The 21,268-nt window shown below is 45.3% G+C and overlaps 1 protein-coding gene across 3 annotated transcripts in view; it reads right to left on the bottom strand.

Moving 5' to 3' along the window:
• Window positions 1-21,268, bottom strand: part of cadm3 (cell adhesion molecule 3) — a 136,096-nt gene that overhangs the window by 112,525 nt on the left and 2,303 nt on the right. The window lies entirely within an intron of this gene.

Here is a 21,268-nt window from a genome sequence, read left to right as displayed (position 1 = left end):
ACTACTCACCCAGGGAATCCCACTACTACTCACCCAGGGAATCCCACTACTACTCACCCAGAGAATCCCACTACTACTCACCCAGGGAATCCCACTACTACTCACCCAGGGAATCCCACTACTACTCACCCAGGGAATCCCACTACTACTCACCCAGAGAATCCCACTACTACTCACCCAGGGAATCCCACTACTACTCACCCAGGGAATCCCACTACTACTCACCCAGGGAATCCCACTACTACTCACCCAGGGAATCCCACTACTACTCACCCAGAGAATCCCACTACTACTCACCCAGGGAATCCCACTACTACTCACCCAGAGAATCCCACTACTACTCACCCAGAGAATCCCACTACTACTCACCCAGAGAATCCCACTACTACTCACCCAGAGAATCCCACTACTACTCACCCAGGGAATCCCACTACTACTCACCCAGAGAATCCCACTACTACTCACCCAGAGAATCCCACTACTACTCACCCAGAGAATCCCACTACTACTCACCCAGAGAATCCCACTACTACTCACCCAGAGAATCCCACTACTACTCACCCAGAGAATCCCACTACTACTCACCCAGAGAATCCCACTACTGCTCACCCAGAGAATCCCACTACTACTCACCCAGAGAATCCCACTACCACTCACCCAGAGAATCCCACTACTACTCACCCAGAGAATCCCACTACTACTCACCCAGAGAATCCCACTACTACTCACCCAGAGAATCCCACTACTACTCACCCAGAGAATCCCACTACTACTCACCCAGAGATTCCCACTACTACTCACCCTGTTCTATATACCGTTTCCAATCCACAACATAAAACCCGGACTAGTATACTAGTACACAATAAAAACAATAATGTTTACCTGAACACCAACCCAAGATCAGGGCCCGTATTCACAAAGAGTACTGATCTGGGATCTGGTCCTCCCTGTCCCTGTAATCAAATACATTATGAAAGGCCTAGATCAGCCCTCCTACTCTGAGGCGCTTACAATCCCAGAGCACACAACCCAGTAAAGAAAACCAAACCCTGTCCCAAAACCTGATTTAAACCGATAAAGCTCTCACTGCTATCACAGACCAAGATGAGAATGTGGTAGTAGTCAAGTCAGGTAATAAAGACTGAAATGTCAGAACATTACAAAACAACATCTGCAGCAGCAGCAGACGGTAGCAAAACAACACAACCAGAGTTAGAGCTGTCGGCTACCTAGGCTCTGAACAGACAGAAGACAGCCTCACATGGGTTAGAGACTATAGCACAACAAACCAATACACCCACAGACTCATCATAATAATATACAGTATATGTCATAATAACATTAAAATAGCTTAGAATATTGAACAGTGCAACATGAATAAATCACAATATTGTTTTTAAAATATTAATTGAAGAGAGGAAAGAATGAGGCATCGCAGATAAACCGTCAGCCTTGGTTTCATCAAAAACACATCTGCCTAAAGGGGAATGGTTTAGTTGTGTTCATGGTGCCCTTTCATTCATTCAGATATAATAGACTACTGGCTAGAGATACTCAAGTTAGCCCCAGGCACATGTATCAATGAACTGCAGATGGGAACATGCCACTTATTAGATTAATCATAAGTAACTTCATGTTCAATTATGTTCATTTATTAAAATGTTGCTAAATTATGCTAATAGCAAACAATTGCAAGATGACCTAATAAAAGGTAGGAAACTGAGACACTATGTTCATGATGATCAAATTAAACTACAGATGTAGAGGGAGTGGATGAGTGGATGAATGAGTGGACGAGTGGATGAATGAATGAATGAATGAATGAATGAATGAATGAATGAATGAATGAATGAATGAATGAATGAATGAGTGGATGAGTGAATGAGTGGATGAGTGAATGAATGAATGAGTGGGTGAGTGAATGAATGAATGAGTGGATGAATGAATGAGTGGATGAGTGGATGAATGAATGAGTGGATGCGTGGATGAGTGGGTGAGTGGGTGAATGAATGAATGGATGAGTGAATGAATGAGTGGATGAGTGGATGAGTGAATGAATGGACGAGTGGATGAGTGAATGAATGGATGAGTGGGTGAATGAATGAATGAGTGGATGAGTGGATGAATGAATGAGTGGATGAGTGGGTGAATGAATGAATGGATGAATGAATGGATGAGTGGATGAGTGAATGAATGAATGAGTGGGTGAGTGGGTGAATGAATGAATGGATGAGTGAATGAATGAATGAGTGGATGAGTGTATGAGTGGATGAATGGATGAGTGGATGAGTGAATGAATGAGTTAGTGAGTGAGTGAGCGAGCGAGTGCGAGTTGGAGATTTTGTTTTATTCACAAAGAGAGATACTAATTACATAGACCAATTGACAGTAATTGAGGGTTAGGACCGGAGGCCTAGTATCCGTTGTTTACAAGTACTCCTACTATTGAGAAGAACAATGAAAATTACACTTGACATGCTCAAATGGTTCTCTCGAAAATGGGGGTCGAGGCAGCACCTCATCTTGGGCTAGTAAATCTTACGGGAGAGTTAATATCATATTGACTAGGTTAGGAGTGTGTCCGAGTAGAAATAAACTCAGTAAAAAAAGAAACGTCCTCTCACTGTCAACTGCGTTTATTTTCAGCAAACTTAACGTGTAAATATTTGTATGAACATAACAAGATTCAACAACTGAGACATAAACTGAACAAGTTCCACAGACATGTGACTAACAGAAATGGAATAATGTGTCCCTGAACAAAGGGGGGGTCAAAATCAAAAGAAACAGTCAGTATCTGGTGTGGTCACCAGCTGAATTAAGTACTGCAGTGCATCTCCTCCTCATGGACTGCACCAGATTTGCCAGTTCTTGCTGTGAGATGTTACCCCACTCTTCCACCAAGGCACCTGCAAGTTCATGGACATTTCTGGGGGGGAATGGCCCTAGTCCTCACCCTCCGATCCAACAGGTCCCAGACGTGCTCAATGGGATTGAGATCTGGGCTCTTCGCTGGCCATGGCAGAACACTGACATTCCTGTCTTGCAGGAAATCCCGCACAGAACGAGCAGTATGGCTGGTGGCATTGTCATGCTGGAGGGTCTTGTCAGGATGAGCCTGCAGGAAGGGTACCACATGAGGGAGGAGGATGTCTTCCCTGCAACGCACAGCGTTGAGATTGCCTGCAGTGACAACAAGCTCAGTCCGATAATGCTGTGACACACCGCCCCAGACCATGACGGACCATCCACCTCCAAATCGATCGCGCTCCAGAGTACAGGCCTCGGTGTAACGCTCATTCCTTCGACGATAAACGCGAATCCGACCATCACCACTGGTGAGACAAAACCGCGACTCGTCAGTGAAGAGCACTTTTTGCCAGTCCTGTCTGGTCCAGCGACGGTGGGTTGGTGCCCATAGGCGACATTGCTGCTGGTGATGTCTGGTGAGGACCTGCCTTACAACAGGCCTACAAACCCTCAGTCCAGCCTCTCTCAGCCTATTGCGGACAGTCTGAGCACTGATGGAGGGATTGTGCGTTCCTGGTGTAACTCGGGCAGTTGTTGTTGCCATCCTGTACTTGTCTCGCAGGTGTGATGTTCGGATGTACCGATCCTGTGCAGGTGTTGTTACATGTGGTCTGCCACTGCGAGGACAATCAGCTCTCCGTCCTGTCTCCCTGTAGCACTGTCTGAGGCGTCTCACAGTACGGACATTGCAATTTATTGCCCCGGCCACATCTGCAGTCCTCATGCCTCCTTGCAGCATGCCTAAGGCACGTTCATGCAGATGAGCAGGGACTCTTCGCATCTTTCTTTTGGTGTTTCTCAGTCAGTAGAAAGGCCTCTTTAGTGTCCTAGGTTTTCATGACTGTGACCTTAATTGCCTACCGTCTGTAACCTGTTAGTGTCTTAACGACCGTTCCACAGGTGCATGTTCGTTAATTGTTTATGGTTCATTGAACAAGCATGGGAAACAGTGTTTAAACCCTTTACAATGAAGATCTGTGAAGTTATTTGGATTTTTACGAATTATCTTTGAAAGACAGGGTCCTGAAAAAGGGGTGTTTCTTTTTTTGCTGAGTTTATGAAAATGTGAGAAGAAGAGTTAAATCGGTCCAAAGAGGACCCGGCCTACATGTCCCGTTAATAAAGTATTTCAATAATTCTCACTTTCTCTGACCGGGTTTTCCTCCTCCAACAGAGAGAGTCTGAAGACTTTTTAAATTACTGTGCATTTCAGGTTGTGTCCTGAATGGCACCGTATTCCTTATCCAGAGTGGCGCAGCGGTCTAAGGCACTGCATCTCAGTGCAAGAGGTGTCACTACAGTCCCTGGTTAGATTCAAGGTTGTTTCACAACCGGCCGTGATTGGAGTCCCATAGGGCAGTGCACAATTGGCCCAGCATCGTCCGGGGTAGGCCGTCATTGTATATAAGAATTTGTTCTTAAATAAAGATTACATACAAATATTTAGTGATGGCTCTGGTCAAAAGTAGTGAACTAAATCAGGATAGGGTGGCATTTGGGACAAAGAGCGTCCTAGGACATCCATTTATTTAAAAAAATTGACAAGCAAGCACTTTGGTAAATGTTAGATATCAAACACTCCAGTGTTATGCACACAGAGAGACGGCAGTCTCGCCATCCAGCCAACAGAACAGCTGCTGGAATCAATTGAGGATTTCTGTTTGAACAATAAAATTATTTTAAGAATGTATGAGTGAGTCTGAGTTTCTCTGTGTCTGTATTCGACACACACATTTATGGAATAATGTTTAAGCCATAGAACAAGAGAGAAGGGGGGACAGAGAGAGAGAGAGAGAGAGAGAGAGAGAGAGAGAGAGAGAAAGAGAGAAAGAGGGGGAGGGACAGAGAGAGAGGGGGGGGGCAAGACAGAGCGACTTAGTGTTTGTCTTGGTGTGTGTGAGCACAGAGAGGATTTCAAATAATGTGCCTAGTAGGCTGTGACAGTGAGAGTGAATGAAAAAGATGAGTGTTGTGCATGTGTGTGTGTGTGTGTGTGTGTGTGTGTGTGTGTGTGTGTGTGTGTGTGTGTGTGTGTGTGTGTGTGTGTGTGTGTGTGTGTGTGTGTGTGTGTGTGTGCGTGTGCACTTGTGTAGTAGATGTTCATGCAGGGATAAGAGGCTTATGAGGGGAGCATATTATTTTCTAAGTAAATCTCATTAAATTTAATTAGCTGTATATTTAGCATGTACACCTGTAATGAAGGTAATGCCTTGTACTGTATGTATAGTGGGTAGAACAGGTGAAACGACTGGTGTGTGATTACATTAACACATTAACACAATGATATTCACACAATGCTTTCCCTTTTTAGATAGTGTCATATTCCAGAGGAGGATCAGACGAACAACAAATTCTCTCTCTCTGTCTCTCTGTGTGTCTCTCTCTCCTCTCTCCCCTTTAATCAGCTTATCTTGTGTGTGTCCAGGCTTCTGTATCTGTGTTCCTCCTCTTTGTTTCAGTTTCATTCAGCACAGAGATTAGAAACGCATATTTGGCTTTGTTTGTCTTTAGGAGCTGAGAAACACTGCAGAGTTACACCACAGCGCTGGCTGTACTGCTGCATTCATCAACATGCACCTCACTGGGTTTTCCACCATGCTCATCACTGGGTTTTCCACCATGCACCTCACTGGGTTTTCCACCATGCTCCTCACTGGGTTTTCCACCATGCACCTCACTGGGTTTTCCACCATGCACCTCACTGGGTTTTCCACCATGCTCATCACTGGGTTTTCCACCATGCTCCTCACTGGGTTTTCCACCATGCACCTCACTGGGTTTTCCACCATGCACCTCACTGGGTTTTCCACCATGCTCATCACTGGGTTTTCCACCATGCACCTCACTGGGTTTTCCACCATGCTCCTCACTGGGTTTTCCACCATGCACCTCACTGGGTTTTCCACCATGCACCTCACTGGGTTTTCCACCATGCTCATCACTGGGTTTTCCACCATGCTCATCACTGGGTTTTCCACCATGCTCCTCACTGGGTTTTCCACCATGCACCTCACTGGGTTTTCCACCATGCACCTCACTGGGTTTTCCACCATGCTCATCACTGGGTTTTCCACCATGCTCATCACTGGGTTTTCCACCATGCACCTCACTGGGTTTTCCACCATGCTCCTCACTGGGTTTTCCACCATGCGCCTCACTGGGTTTTCCACCATGCTCCTCACTGGGTTTTCCACCATGCTCATCACTGGGTTTCCCACCATGCTCATCACTGGGTTTTCCACCATGCTCATCACTGGGTTTTCCACCATGCTCATCACTGGGTTTTCCACCATGCTCATCACTGGGTTTTCCACCATGCTCATCACTGGGTTTTCCACCATGCACCTCACTGGGTTTTCCACCATGCACCTCACTGGGTTTTCCACCATGCACCTCACTGGGTTTTCCACCATGCTCATCACTGGGTTTTCCACCATGCTCATCACTGGGTTTTCCACCATGCTCATCACTGGGTTTTCCACCATGCTCATCACTGGGTTTTCCACCATGCACCTCACTGGGTTTTCCACCATGCACCTCACTGGGTTTTCCACCATGCTCATCCCTGGGTTTTCCACCATGCTCATCACTGGGTTTTCCACCATGCTCATCACTGGGTTTTCCACCATGCTCATCACTGGGTTTTCCACCATGCTCATCACTGGGTTTTCCACCATGCACCTCACTGGGTTTTCCACCATGCACCTCACTGGGTTTTCCACCATGCACCTCACTGGGTTTTCCACCATGCACCTCACTGGGTTTTCCACCATGCTCATCACTGGGTTTTCCACCACGCACCTCACTGGGTTTTCCACCATGCACCTTACTGGGTTTTCCACCATGCACCTCACTGGGTTTTCCACCATGCACCTCACTGGGTTTTCCACCATGCACCTCACTGGGTTTTCCACCATGCTCATCAAGACACAGAGAGGCACATCAGTGATTTAAACCACACATTGATGCGCTCACAAAGCATCGTCTTCATCAGAAAAGCATTTTGATGAGTTGCCCCACTATCAAACGTCCGAATCAGAAAGACGTTTTTTTTGGTTAGTTTATCCACAACGTGATGCTTTCATTGAAAAAATAATATTGTTGAGTTCGGTCTACAGCACAAAGCATTTCCTTCAACAACAAAAAAGGCATATTGATAAGTCAAACCACACATTGACAACCTCATCAGAAAAGCCCATTGATGACTGAGTTCCTCCAAACAACCACGCTTTCATCAGAAAAACCGAACCATGGTAAACAACAACACAGCCATGCATTCATTGGATGGAGGACACACTCTGGGGAACCCTGCACTGACGGAGAAATGCTCCAATCAATACAAACACTGTGCTGAGGTCCACAATACAGCCATCTAATCAATACAAACACTGTGCTGATATCAGGTTTCAGGTAAGACCCAAGTGCAGACCGTGTTGAAGAAACAATGTTTACTGCAACAACAGGGGGGAGGCAAACGACAGGTCAAGGCAAGCAGGGGGTCGATAATCCAGAGTAGTGGGGCCAAGGTACAGGATGGCAGGCAGGCCCAGGTCAGGCAGAGGTCTGTAACCCAGAGTAGTGGGGCCAAGGTACAGGACGGCAGGCAGGCCCAGGTCAGGCAGAGGTCTGTAACCCAGAGTAGTGGGGCCAAGGTACAGGACGGCAGGCAGGCCCAGGTCAGGCAGAGGTCTGTAACCCAGAGTAGTGGGGCCAAGGTACAGGACGGCAGGCAGGCCCAGGTCAGGCAGAGGTCTGTAACCCAGAGTAGTGGGGCCAAGGTACAGGACGGCAGGCAGGCCCAGGTCAGGCAGAGGTCTGTAACCCAGAGTAGTGGGGCCAAGGTACAGGACGGCAGGCTCAGAGTCAGGACAGGCAAGGGTGAAAACCAGGAGGACAAGGGGAAACCGAGAGACTGCGGAAAAGCAGGCACCGAGGCAAGCCGCTGGTTGACTTGAACAAACAAGACGAACTGGCACAGACAGACAGAAAACACAGGTCTAAATACCCAGAGGATAAGTGGGAAGATGGGCGACACCTGGAGGGGGGTGGAGACAAGCACATGGACAGGTGAAACAGATCAGAGCATGACAGCTGAGGTCCACGATACATTACATTTTACATTTACGTCATTTAGCAGACGCTCTTATCCAGAGCGACTTACAAATTGGATACAGCCATCTAATGACATCACTGGAACACAACACAGTGATTGGTTCAGATAAAGTATTCATCCCAAATGGCAGCCTATTCCCTATGTAGTGCACTACTTTAGACCAGGGCTCTGGTCAAAAGTAGTGCACTACATAGGGACTAGGGTGCCATTTCAGAGCCACACACAGTGATGGGTTTAAGACAGAGAAACATCCCTAGAGTTTGTTCCTGCTTCTTTCTAGCCTTGCTGCAACGACAGGATACCTTGGTGATTTAAGCCCAACAGCAAACAATGAAAAGAGCCAGAGGACCATTCCACCGCACCGCAAGGCCGGCACAATGAAAGGAAACATTGCTGAAAAGCAGGACAGCACCCAGACTCTGCCTGCTGCACAATGACGCTAGCGTTTCAAAAGAGCCACTGATGAATTTCCAGCCTCAGTGTTCCTTTCATCAAAACGCCTTTCTGAACGGTCGGCCAGCTCACAGCTGACAGTTCTGCTAACACGGCTCGATTTTCTACCGCCCTCCCTCCCATAGATTGACATGGCCCTCCCTCCCTCACACTCCCCCTCCCTCACACACGAGGTAAAAACTCTTGAGTGCTGCAACTGCTGCCTGCGTCCGTCTCGACAACAATCTCAAGAGTGCTCAACATTATTGCTTGTTGTTGTGATGTAATCTGAGATAGCCTGAGTGGATGTGATGAGATCTGACTTGGATTGACAAGGTCTAAAGGGGTTTCTTCTTGTTTAGAAACCGAGAGCTATACTGCTGCCTCTCAGATCAGATGTTATTGAAACAAGTGAGTGCATGTGTCATTTGGCTTCCTTTTCTGACTTTTTTAAACCATTATCACACCAGACCCGGGCGCTTAGCTGTGTCTCACATACCAGGCTGACTGACGTATGTGTCAGGAAATAACAGGTCAGAGTCAAACCTGGAGATGATGATAACATTTGTTTGAATACCAAATGGCACCCCTTTCCCTATATTGTGCACTACTTTTGACCAGGGCACCCTTTTCCATATATAGTGCACTATTTTCAACCAGGGCCCTATTCCCTATATTGGAATAGGATGCCATTTAGGACGCATGTTCTGCTTTTGGGTCAATGGAAATGATCCACTGTCGATACGTCTGTCTGTTTATAGTTGTTGTGTTGCTCGGAGCTTAATCAATCATCACATAAAGGTTCAGCCATCCTGATAATAAGATGGGAGTAATCAGTTGGGTATTTTAGAGTCTGGTGCAAATAGAGACGAGTGCTGATCCAAGGATGTGTACAAAATGGCACCCTATTTTCTATATAGTGCACTACTTTTGACCATAGACTATATAGGGAATAGGGTTCCATTTGGGATGCACTCAAAGTGTGATTCATCGGGGGAAGAGACAGGTGTTGTTACTGTGACTGTAGTCAGGTCAGTTAATCAACTGCTGAAACTAATGGAAAATCAGCTCAGCAAGACTTTCTCTCTGCATCTCTCTACCTCAGTCTCTCTCTACCTCAGTCTCTCTCTCACCCTCTCTCTCTGCATCTCTCTACCTCAGTCTCTCTCTCTCTCTGCATCTCTCTACCTCAGTGTCTCTCTCTGCATCTCTCTACCTCAGTCTCTCTCTCTCTCTGCATCTCTCTCTCTGCATCTCTCTACCTCAGTCTCGCTCTCTCTCTTGCCCTCTCTCTACATCTCTCTCTCTCTCTGCATCTCTCTACCTCAGTCTCGCTCTCGCCCTCTCTCTCTATGCATCTCTCTCTCTGCATCTCTCTACCTCCGTCTCTCTCTCTCTGCATCTCTCTCTCTCTGCATCTCTCTACCTCCGTCTCCCTCTGCATCTCTCTACTTCCGTCTCTCTCTGCATCTCTCTACTTCCGTCTTTCTCTGCATCTCTCTACCTCAGTCTCTCTCTGCATCTCTCTACCTCCGTCTCTCTCTGCATCTCTCTACCTCCGTCTCGCTCTGCAATTCAATTCAATTCAATTTGAGGACTTTATTGGCATGGGACACATATGTTTACATTGCCAAAGCAAGTGAAGTAGATAAAGTACAAAAGTGAAATAAACAAATTAACAGTAAACATTACACTCACAGAAGTTCCAAAATAATAAAGACATTTCAAATGTCATATTATGCATATATATACATTTGGCAGGAGGTTAGGAAGTGCAGCTCAGTTTCCACCTCATTATGTGGGCAGTTTGCACATAGCCTGTCTTCTCTTGAGAGCCAGGTCTGCCTACAACAGCCTTTCTCAATAGCAAGGCTATGCTCACTGAGTCTGTACATAGTCAAAGCTTTCCTTAAGCTTGGGTCAGTCACAGTGGTTAGGTATTCTGCCATTGTGTACTCTCTGTTTATGGCCAAATATCATTCTAGTTTGTTCAGTTTTTTTGTTAATTCTTTCCAATGTGTCAAGTAATTATCCTTTTGTTTTCTCATCATTTGGTTTGGTCTAGTTATGTTGCTGTCCTGGGGCTCTGTGGGGTGTGTTTGTGTTTGTGAACAGAGCCCCAGGACCAGCTTGTTTAGGGGACTCTTCTCCAGGTTCATCTCTCTGTAGGTGATGGCTTTGTTATGGAAGGTTTGGGAATCGCTTCCTTTTAGGTGGTTGTAGATTTTAACAGCTCTTTTCTGGATTTTGATAATTAGCGGGTATCGGCCTAATTCTGCTCTGCATGCATTATTTGGTGTTTTACATTGTACACAGAGGATATTTTTGCAGAATTCTGCATGCAGTCTCAATTTGGTGTTTGTCACATTTTGTGAATTCTTGGTCGGTGAGTGGACCCCAGATCTCACAACCATAAAGGGCAATGGGTCCTACAGCTGATTCAAGTGTTTTTTTGCCAGATCCTAATTGGTATGTCAAATGTTATGTTCCTATAGATGGCATAGAAGGCCCTTCTTGCCTTGTCTCTCAGATCGTTCACAGCTTTGTGGAAGTTACCTGTGGCGCTGTTTAAACCGAGGTATGTATAGTTTTTTGTGTGCTCTAGGGCAACGGTGTCTAGATGGAATTGGCATTCGTGGTCCTGGCAACTGGACATTTTTTGGAACACCATTATTTTTGTCTTACTGAGATTTACTGTCAGGGCCCAGGTCTGGCAGAATTTGTGCAGAAGTTACAGTTGCTGCTGCAGGCCCTCCTTGGATGAGGACAGAAGCACCAGATCATCAGCAAACAGTAGATATTTGACTTCAGATTCTAGTAGGGTGAGGCCAGTTGCTGCAGACTATTCTAGTGCCTTCGCCAATTCGTTGATATATATGTCGAAAAAGGTGGGGCTTAAGCTGCATCCCTGTCTCACCCCACGGCCCTGTGGGAAGAAATGTGTGTTTTTTTTTATTTTAACCGCACACTTGTTGTTTGTGTACATGGATTTTATGTCGTATGTTTTCCCCCAACATCACTTTCCATCAATTTGAATAGCAGTCCCCCATGGCAAATTGAGTCAAAGGCTTTTTTGAAATCAACAAAGCATGAGAAGACTTTGCCTTTGTTTTGGTTTGTTTGTTTGTCAATTAGGGTGTGCAGGGTGGATATGTGGTCTGTCGCACGGTAATTTGGTAAAAAGCAAATTTGACATTTGCTCAGTACATTGTTTTCACTTATTGTTCACCTAACACCTTTTTTTTCACCATTGGTTAGAGCCTATAAGTAAGCATTTCACTGTAAGGTCTACACCTGTTGTATTTGGTGCACATGACAAATAAACTTTGATTTGAAGTCTGCTGTAAATGATAATGCAGAGGATTTTCCCAAGGTTGCTGTTGACGCATATCCCACTGTAGTTAGTGGTTTACCCATACATCTCCATTTTAGATAGATAACTCTTCACGTTGTTGTTTATTTAGTGTTTTTCAATTTTCCCAGAAGTGGTTAGTCTATGGATTCTTCCATTTTCTTTAAGCTGATTTCTGACACGCTGTTCCTTCTTTTTCTGTTGTGTATTTCTGTATTGTTTTAGTGATTCACCATAGTGAAGGTGTAGATTCAGGTTCTGGGTCTCTATGCTTTTGGTTGGATAGGTTTCTCAATTTCTTTCTTGGGTTTTTGCATTCTTCATCAAACCATTTGTCATTGTTGTTAATTTTCTTTGGTTTTCTGTTTGAAATGTTTAGATTTGACAGGGAAGCTGAGAGGTAAAATATACTGTTTAGATTTTCTACTGCCAAGTTTACACCTTCACTATTACAGTGGAACGTTTTGTCCAGGAAGTTGTCTAAAAGGGATTGAATGTGTTGTTGGCTAATTATTTTTTGGTAGGTTTCCACACTACATTCCTTCCATCTATAGCATTTCTTAATATTATTCAGATCCTTTGGCTTTGATGCCTCATGATTGAGTATTGCTCAAGTAGACTGTGATTTTTATGTGATCTGATCGGGGTGTCAATGCGCTGACTGTAAACACTGAGAGACTCTGGGTTGAGGTCAGTGATAAAGTATTCTACAGTACTACTGCCAAGAGATGAGCTATAAGTGTACCTACCGTAGGAGTCCCCTTGAAGCCTACCATTGACTATGTAAATACCCAGCATGCGACAGAGCTGCAGGAGTTGTGACCCGTTTTGTTAGTTATGTTGTCGTAGTTGTGCCTAGGGGGGCATATGGGGGAGGGAATGCTGTCACCTCCAGGTAGGTGTTTGTCCCCTTGTGTGCTGAGGGTGTCAGGTTCTTGTCCAGTTCTGGCATTTAGATCGCCGCAGATTAGTACATGTCCCTGGGCCTGGAAATGATTGATTTCCCCCTCCAGGGTGGAGAAGCTGCCTTCATTAAAGTATGGGAATTCTAGTGGGGGAATAATTGTAGGTAGCACACAGGAGGACATTTTTCTCTGTTAAGATAATTTCCTTTTGAATTTCTAACCAAATGTAAAATGTTCCTGTTTTGATTAATTTAATAGAGTGAGTTAGGTCTGCTCTATACCAAATGAGCATACCGCCTGAGTCCCTTCCCTGTTTCACACCTGTCAGTTTGGTGGATGGGCCTACAAGCTCTCTGTAACCTAGAGGAAAACCAGTGGGTCCATCTCCTCTAAACCATGTTTCTTGTAGGAAGACAATGTATGTATTTCTGATTTATTTGTTGAAGTCCAGGTTCCTGTTCTTTAGGCAAAAGGCAGATGACCTCAGGCCTTGGATATTCCAGGATGAGATTGTGTCCAATGTTGTTAGTCATGTGGTTTGGCCTCAGACCGGTAAACTCACTCAGTCTCACTCACTCACTCAGTCTCACTCACTCACTCACTCACTCACTCACTCACTCACTCACTCACTCACTCACTCACTCACTCACTCACTCACTCAGTCTCTCACTCAGTCTCTCACGCACTCACTCAGTCAGTCTCTCACGCACTCACTCACTCAGTCTCTCTCTCTCTCACTCAGTCTCTCTCTCACTCAGTCTCTCTCTCTCTCACTCACTCACTCAGTCTCTCTCTCTCTCTCACTCACTCACTCAGTCTCTCTCTCTCTCACTCACTCACTCACTCACTCACTCACTCAGTCTCTCTCTCTCTCTCACTCAGTCACTCAGTCTCTCTCTCTCTCTCTCACTCACTCACTCACTCACTCAGTCTCTCTCTCTCACTCAGTCTCTCTCTCTCACTCAGTCTCTCTCTCTCTCACTCAGTCTCTCTCTCTCTCACTCAGTCTCTCTCTCTCTCACTCACTCACTCAGTCTCTCTCTCTCTCACTCACTCACTCAGTCTCTCTCTCTCTCACTCACTCACTCAGTCTCTCTCTCTCTCTCACTCACTCACTCACTCAGTCTCTCACTCACTCACTCAGTCTCTCACTCACTCACTCACTCACTCACTCACTCACTCACTCAGTCTCTCACTCAGTCTCTCACTCAGTCTCTCACTCAGTCTCTCACTCAGTCTCTCACTCAGTCTCTCACTCAGTCTCTCACTCAGTCTCTCACTCACTCTTCCTGTCATGGATTCAAAATAACTTCCTTTAGCCAATGATTACACCAATGCAATGCTTTTAAATCTATGAAAGGAAGTGTGCAAGTGCCCACTTTGGAAGAAAGGTGGAGAATAGGGATGAATTGGATACCAGTGGTCTGGGCGGGTCCATCCAGAGTAGAGATCTAGGATCAGTTCTTTCCATGTCAATGTAACCTTTTCACTTGTGATCTATAAACAACAAAACTGGTCCCAAATCAGCACTTATCCTACTCTTGATACATCCAGTACGCACGCAGGTTGGGAAACCAGTGGCCTGGGCCGTCAAGAGTAGAGAGAGAGTTAGAGGGCAATGAAAAAGCTTCATATTAATGTCACAGTCACTAGCCAGTAATTCAACAAAATAACTAGGGCCTCAGGCTTCTTGTTCTCCAGTTGTTAATGAGTTAATATTGCTTATTAGTCATCATTGCTGACAGGATAGGTAGAGCCTGCCTGCCTGCCCTGCCCTGCCTGCCCTGCCTGCCTGCCTGCCTGCCTGCCGTGGAGGTACCAGACCTGTCTGTGTATTAGTCTTCATCCCAAATGGCACCCTATTCCCTATTTAGTACACTACTTATGACAAGAGTCCGTCCATTTGGGGCGTACTTAGCGACATGTTTCCCATCAGCCCTGGCCTGGTCTGGCTGGCACACAGGATGCCCAGTCAGCATCTGCCTCTCAAATGGCATCCGATTCCCGATATAGTGCACTACTTTTGACCAGAGTAGTGCACTATATAGGGAACATCATGCCATTTGGGACGCAGATAGTCAGTCAACAAACAGGACGTCACCCTGGCCTGACGTAACTAGGTAAGCGATACAGAACCAGAGCTGTATCTCAAAACGGCACCCTATTCCCTATATTTGCTCTGGTCAAAAGTAGTGCACTATACAGGGACTAGGGTGCCATTTAGGACCAACACTCAGTCAGCCAGTCATCAACAATAAATAGCCCAAACTGGAAATGAGTGGTTCTTTCTGGAGGCCTGTGTTCTGCCAGAGCCCGATTCCCTGAGCAAACTAAAGCGAACTGCTGGCACAGAACACAGAGGCCCTCCCTCCCGCCTTCCCTCCTTCCCTCCCTCCCGCCTTCCCTCCATCCTTCCTTCCCTCCCTCCCGCCTTCCCTCCCTCCCGCCTTCCCTCCCTCCCGCCTTCCTGCCTTCCTTCCCTCCCTCCCTCCGGCCTGTAAATCTCACCCACATTAATGATTGGTCTACACCCATCATGCCCATCCTTTCATCTGTATTCATTATTGGTCACAGCTGGAAGTGCAGCCTCTCTCTGCCCCACTCAATCCAGCAGTCCGCTGCCCAGACGCGAGAGAGAATACACTGAGGAAAATAAACGATTAATCACGTTGTGTTGTGGTCTTGAGATGACACAATGGGTGTGTCTGAAATAGCACCCTATTCCCTATATAGTGCACTATTTTGACCAGAGCCCTATGGGCCCTGGTTCCAATGGCCTTATGAGCCCTTGCTAAAAGGAGTACACTACACAGGGAATAGGGTGCCATTTGGTTCACAGACAATATTCCCTGAGGTCTCCACTGAGAAGGGGCACGGTCAGTGACGGGAGGCCAGTGTGTGTGTGTGTGTGTCATGCTGTGTGCTTATGAGTGCTACAGAGGGTGGCCACGACATCCTGGCCTGAGGTAACTTGGTTAGTGATACAGAACAGAGTTGCTTTCCAAATGGTACGCTGTTCCCTATATAGTGCACTACTTTTACCCAGGGTCCATAGTTTATCCATAAGGCTTTGGTCAAAAGTAGTGCACTATATAGGGAATAGGGTACCGTTTGGTACTCAGTCTTGGCCAATCACAGCTCTAATCTGTAGCCTTCAGAGAGCCAGTCCAGTTGAACTGCTCCACTGCACATCCAGCTGTGGAAAATAGATACTGTACACAATTAGAGGCTCTCTCTATAGGGGCCCAGCACAGACAAACAGCGCTGTTCTTCTCTGACTTTGACACGCTGCTCATATGGGGATTCCTTCCGCATCAAATGTTTAAATGAGCGCCGAGTCGCTGACATATGTGAGCTCTCACTTGTATTGTTTTGCTAATATTATTGATGAGCATTTTGTTTTGGGGAGGATGAAAACAAGACACAGCAATAACATGGAGGTTTTGAAAGCTTGAAAGAAGCAGTATAGATTTTGAGACATGTTGTAGTGACAGACAGGCTTGGTGCATCTGATCGTTAATCTGTAGTCATTGATCTGCCATACTAATCGTTTTTTCCTCTCTGAAACATAACATTGCATTATTTATGCTAAGTAGGCCCTTCTGTTCGGGCCATTTAAAATGAACTGCCCATTCACCGGCCACTACCGGCCATTATTGGAGCCTCTCTCCCATTCCTCTCCATCTGCCCCTCTCTCCATATATCTAGGTCTGCATCCCAAAGAGCACCTTAACCCCCCCCATGAGCCTCTTGGCAAAAGTAGTGCACTACATAGGGAATAGGTTGCCATTTGGGGTGCAGAGACCCAGTTACCAGGCAGAACAGCTGTGTCATAGTTTATGTCGGACACACAACATTAAGCCACATGTACCCTTTAAAAGGGGAAATCTGAGATTAGAAAAACAACAAAGCAGTAACCCTACCATGTTATGGTAAACAGCTAAAGGATGGGTCTGGAGAAATGTAAAGCCCAAAAATCTGTTAGATTATTCAAGAATCAATGGCAATACTCCATATCATTAATTGAAAAGTAAAACTTTTTTTAAATTTTTTTTTAAATGTATGTACCAATCACAGAAAAAACGACTAGACAACCAAGATCTATGACTCCCAGTTGATGGACAGTAGTGCAAAACCGATCTTAGCTACAAACAACAAAGGCCAGTGATTCCATCGGTTTGTTCTTGCATGGTCAATTCTGCACCAATACAAACCCTAATCGAACGTGACATATTTCTGAATGCGAGAAGCCCTTTTTGCAATACATGCAAATCCATACAATACGTGCAAATTGCAAACTCGTGTTGAATTGACAAAATAAGCTCCACATGAAGAACCACACACATTATCAAGTCTACGCCCTCTCAGGTTCAGACATCAGGGCTTGATTATATTTTTGCATCTCATCAATGTCTTGAATTTGATAATTATTTTGATAATTGCAATCTTCATTTCTATTTGATTTCATTAGCATGTTCCCAACACTGACCTTGGTTACGTCCTAAGTGCCACCCTATTCCCTACATAGTGCACTACTTTTAACCGGAGCTCTATTGGCCCTGGTCAAAAGTAGTGCCCTATATAGGGAATCGGGTGGCACTTGGGACGAGCCCTCATCTCAGTATCTGCAGAAGTTTGTTTACCATTGTTACCCCCAGCAGTATACAGTACAGCTTCTCACTGACTCACATTGACAACTCCTCCAAACTGCTCTATAAACATTTCACATGCAGAAGCACAGAAAAAATACAATTATGCATAATTCAACAACAGACAGTAAAACAGCTGATGTAGTTAAAGTAGGTGCGTGTGTTTGCATGCTTTTAAATTCCTGGGGTTCTGTGTGGGTGCACATCACATCTGCAAGATTGAGCATATTGACATGAGATAATATAGGCTACTGTGTGTCCGAGTTGGGCTGAATAAGTAACACTGCCAACTCTAGTCCACATGTAATCCCTGCATGGGAAACCAGGGATCGCTCCCCGGTCCAAGATGCCCATTTCAAATAAAACCTTCATCTGTCTCCCCCTCTCTATGTAGCCCACTGTCTGAATAAATACAAAATACATAAAAAATATATACATATAAAAAAAATTATATAGGGTACTGTTTTGTAGTGTTAGTGAGACTGTTACAGTGGTTAGTCTGTGGGATTAGTGACTGGTACAGTGGTTAATCTGTGGGATTAGTGAGACTGTTACAGTGGTTAGTCTGTGGGATTAGTGACTGGTACAGTGGTTACTCTGTGGGATTGGTGAGATTTAGTGGTTAGTCTGTGGGATTAGTGACTGGTTACAGTGGTTACTCTGTGGGATTAGTGAGACTGTTACAGTGGTTAGTCTGTGGGATTAGTGACTGGTACAGTGGTTACTCTGTGGGATTAGTGAGACTGTTACAGTGGTTAATCTGTGGGACTGTTACAGTGGTTAGTCTGTGGGACTGTTACAGTGGTTAGTCTGTGGGGTTAGTGAGACTGTTAAAGTGGTTAATCTGTGAGACAGTTACAGTGGTTAATCTGTGAGACTGTTACAGTGGTTAATCTGTGGGAGTGTTACAGTGGTTAATCTGTGGGATTTGTGACTGTTACAGTGGTTACTCTATGGGATTAGTGAGACTGTTACTGTGGTTAATCTGTGGGACAGTTACAGTGGTTAATCTGTGAGACAGTTACAGTGGTTACTCTGTGGGATTAGTGACTGGTACAGTGGTTAATCTGTGGGATTAGTGAGACTGTTAGGGTGGTTACTCTGTGGGATTAGTGAGACTGTTAAAGTGGTTAATTTGTGAGACAGTAACAGTGGTTAATCTGTGGGACTGTTACAGTGGTTAATCTGTGGGACTGTTACAGTGGTTAATCTGTGGGACTGTTACAGTGGTTAATCTGTGGGACTGTTACAGTGGTTAATCTGTGGGACTGTTACAGTGGTTAATCTGTGAGACTGTTACAGTGGTTAATCTGTGGGACTGTTTGTAATGGAAATTATATGATTAAAGGTTTGACTAAATTATTTCACCCTGAAAATGTATAACCGAGTGATTATAAGATGAATGTACTAATGTGTGTGTGTAGGAAAAGTTTAAGCTTAATGATTTAGCAATGTAAGTAAGACATTCAAGGAAAAGGGGAACTGTTAACAGACAGCAGACAATTTGTGACCACTGTGAAACTAATAGCAGGAAAGAGGTCTCCCCACCCAGGGAAGGGAGAAACCATTGGGTTTGCAGTAGATTATGTAACATGGGGCAGGATATGATAAGCAATGTATGTGTTGGAGAAGACTTGTAAATAAGCATTGACAGTGTTAAACAAGAGGAGTGGCATTTGTATGACAAAATGTGTAACATAAAAGGCTGTGTACATTGTATGAATTTCAGAGCTCTCGTGAATAAACATTGTTGACTATTGTAAACTGGGCCTCCGTCTGTGTCATTTAACCAAAATTTTATCAACTCTGGGGTGCAGACTGAGTAGTTTAATTCAAGTTCAGTTTATGAACATTGGGAACAGAATTCTCATAACACTGTTACAGTGGTTAATCTGTGGGACTGTTACAGTGGTTAATCTGTGGGACTGTTACAGTGGTTAATCTGTGGGATTAGTGAGACTGTTACAGTGGTTAATCTGTGGGACTGTTACAGTGGTTAATCTGTGGGACTGTTACAGTGGTTAATCTGTGGGATTAGTGAGACTGTTACAGTGGTTAATCTGTGGGACTGTTACAGTGGTTAATCTGTGGGACTGTTACAGTGGTTAATCTGTGGGACTGTTACAGTGGTTAATCTGTGGGACTGTTACAGTGGTTAATCTGTGGGACTGTTACAGTGGTTAATCTGTGGGACTGTTACAGTGGTTAATCTGTGAGACTGTTACAGTGGTTAATCTGTGAGACTGTTACAGTGGTTAATCTGTGGGACTGTTACAGTGGTTAATCTGTGAGACTGTTACAGTGGTTAATCTGTGGGACTGTTACAGTGGTTAATCTGTGGGACTGTTACAGTGGTTAATCTGTGGGACTGTTACAGTGGTTAATCTGTGAGACTGTTACAGTGGTTAATCTGTGGGACTGTTACAGTGGTTAATCTGTGGGACTGTTACAGTGGTTAATCTGTGGGACTGTTACAGTGGTTAATCTGTGAGATAGTTTCTCTCCCTGTTCCACATTACTATGTGCTTTTATCTAACCCCAATCGGTCAACAATGACTGCTCAAATCAATTAATAGGAAAAGATGGTTTCCTGCCAATCGTAGGGTTTTTTATTGATAGGTGTGTGTGTGTGTGTGTGTGTGTGTGTGTGTGTGTGTGTGTACCATATTGTCTCCATTGAGGGCTCTCCTAATCACACCTCTATGACTCTAATGATCATACCAGCCTTACACAATAATGTGTGTGTATCCTATCGCGTGCGTGTGTGTGTGACACACACAGAGAGAGGCAGAGCACAGGCCAACCTGTGCAAGTGTAAATCACACACATTCTTCAAAAACAACAGCAGAAATTCCACTGGAGTTCGGGGGAAAGGGGCTTGGTGACTACCTTGTAATAACACAGTAACAACTAAAACACTGACGTCAACAGCATATAGTAGAAGATACTGGAGGGTGACAGTAGAGGAGGGTGAGACTAGAGGAGGATGAGACTAGAGGAGGGTGAGACTAGAGGAAGGTGAGACTAGAGGAGGATGAGACTAGAGGAGGATGAGACTAGAGGAGGATGAGACTAGAGGAGGGTGAGACTAGAGGAGGGTGAGACTAGAGGAGGGTGAGACTAGAGGAAGGTGAGACTAGAGGAAGGTGAGACTAGAGGAAGGTGAGACTAGAGGAAGGTGAGACTAGAGGAAGGTGACAGAAGAGGGTGAGACTAGAGGAGGGTGAGACTAGAGGAGGGTGAGAGTAGAGGAGGTTGAGACTAGAGGAAGGTGAGACTAGAGGAGGATGAGACTAGAGGAAGGTGAGACTAGAGGAGGGTGAGACTAGAGGAGGATGAGACTAGAGGAGGGTGAGACTAGAGGAGGGTGAGACTAGAGGAGGGTGAGACTAGAGGAGGATGAGACTAGAGGAGGGTGAGTAGAGGAGGATGAGACTAGAGGAAGGTGAGACTAGAGGAGGGTGAGACTAGAGGAGGATGAGACTAGAGGAGGGTGAGTAGAGGAGGATGAGACTAGAGGAAGGTGAGACTAGAGGAAGGTGAGACTAGAGGAAGGTGACAGAAGAGGAGGGTGAGACTAGAGGAAGGTGACAGTAGAGGAGGGTGAGAGTAGAGGAGGGTGAGAGTAGAGGAAGGTGAGAGTAGAGGGATAGACTAGAGGAGGGTGACAGTAGAGGAGGGTGACAGTAGAGGAGGGTGACAGTAGAGGAGGGTGACAGTAGAGGAGGGTGAGAGTAGAGGAGGGTGAGAGTAGAGGGATAGACTAGAGGAGGGTGACAGTAGAGGA

The sequence above is a fragment of the Salmo salar genome, chromosome 14 (assembly GCF_965601325.2).
Source record: "Salmo salar chromosome 14, fSalSal1, whole genome shotgun sequence".
In the NCBI taxonomy this organism is placed as follows: Eukaryota; Metazoa; Chordata; class Actinopteri; order Salmoniformes; family Salmonidae; genus Salmo; species Salmo salar.
The sequence above is the reverse complement of the archived record's forward strand: the minus strand, read 5'-3'. Positions and strand labels throughout refer to the sequence as shown.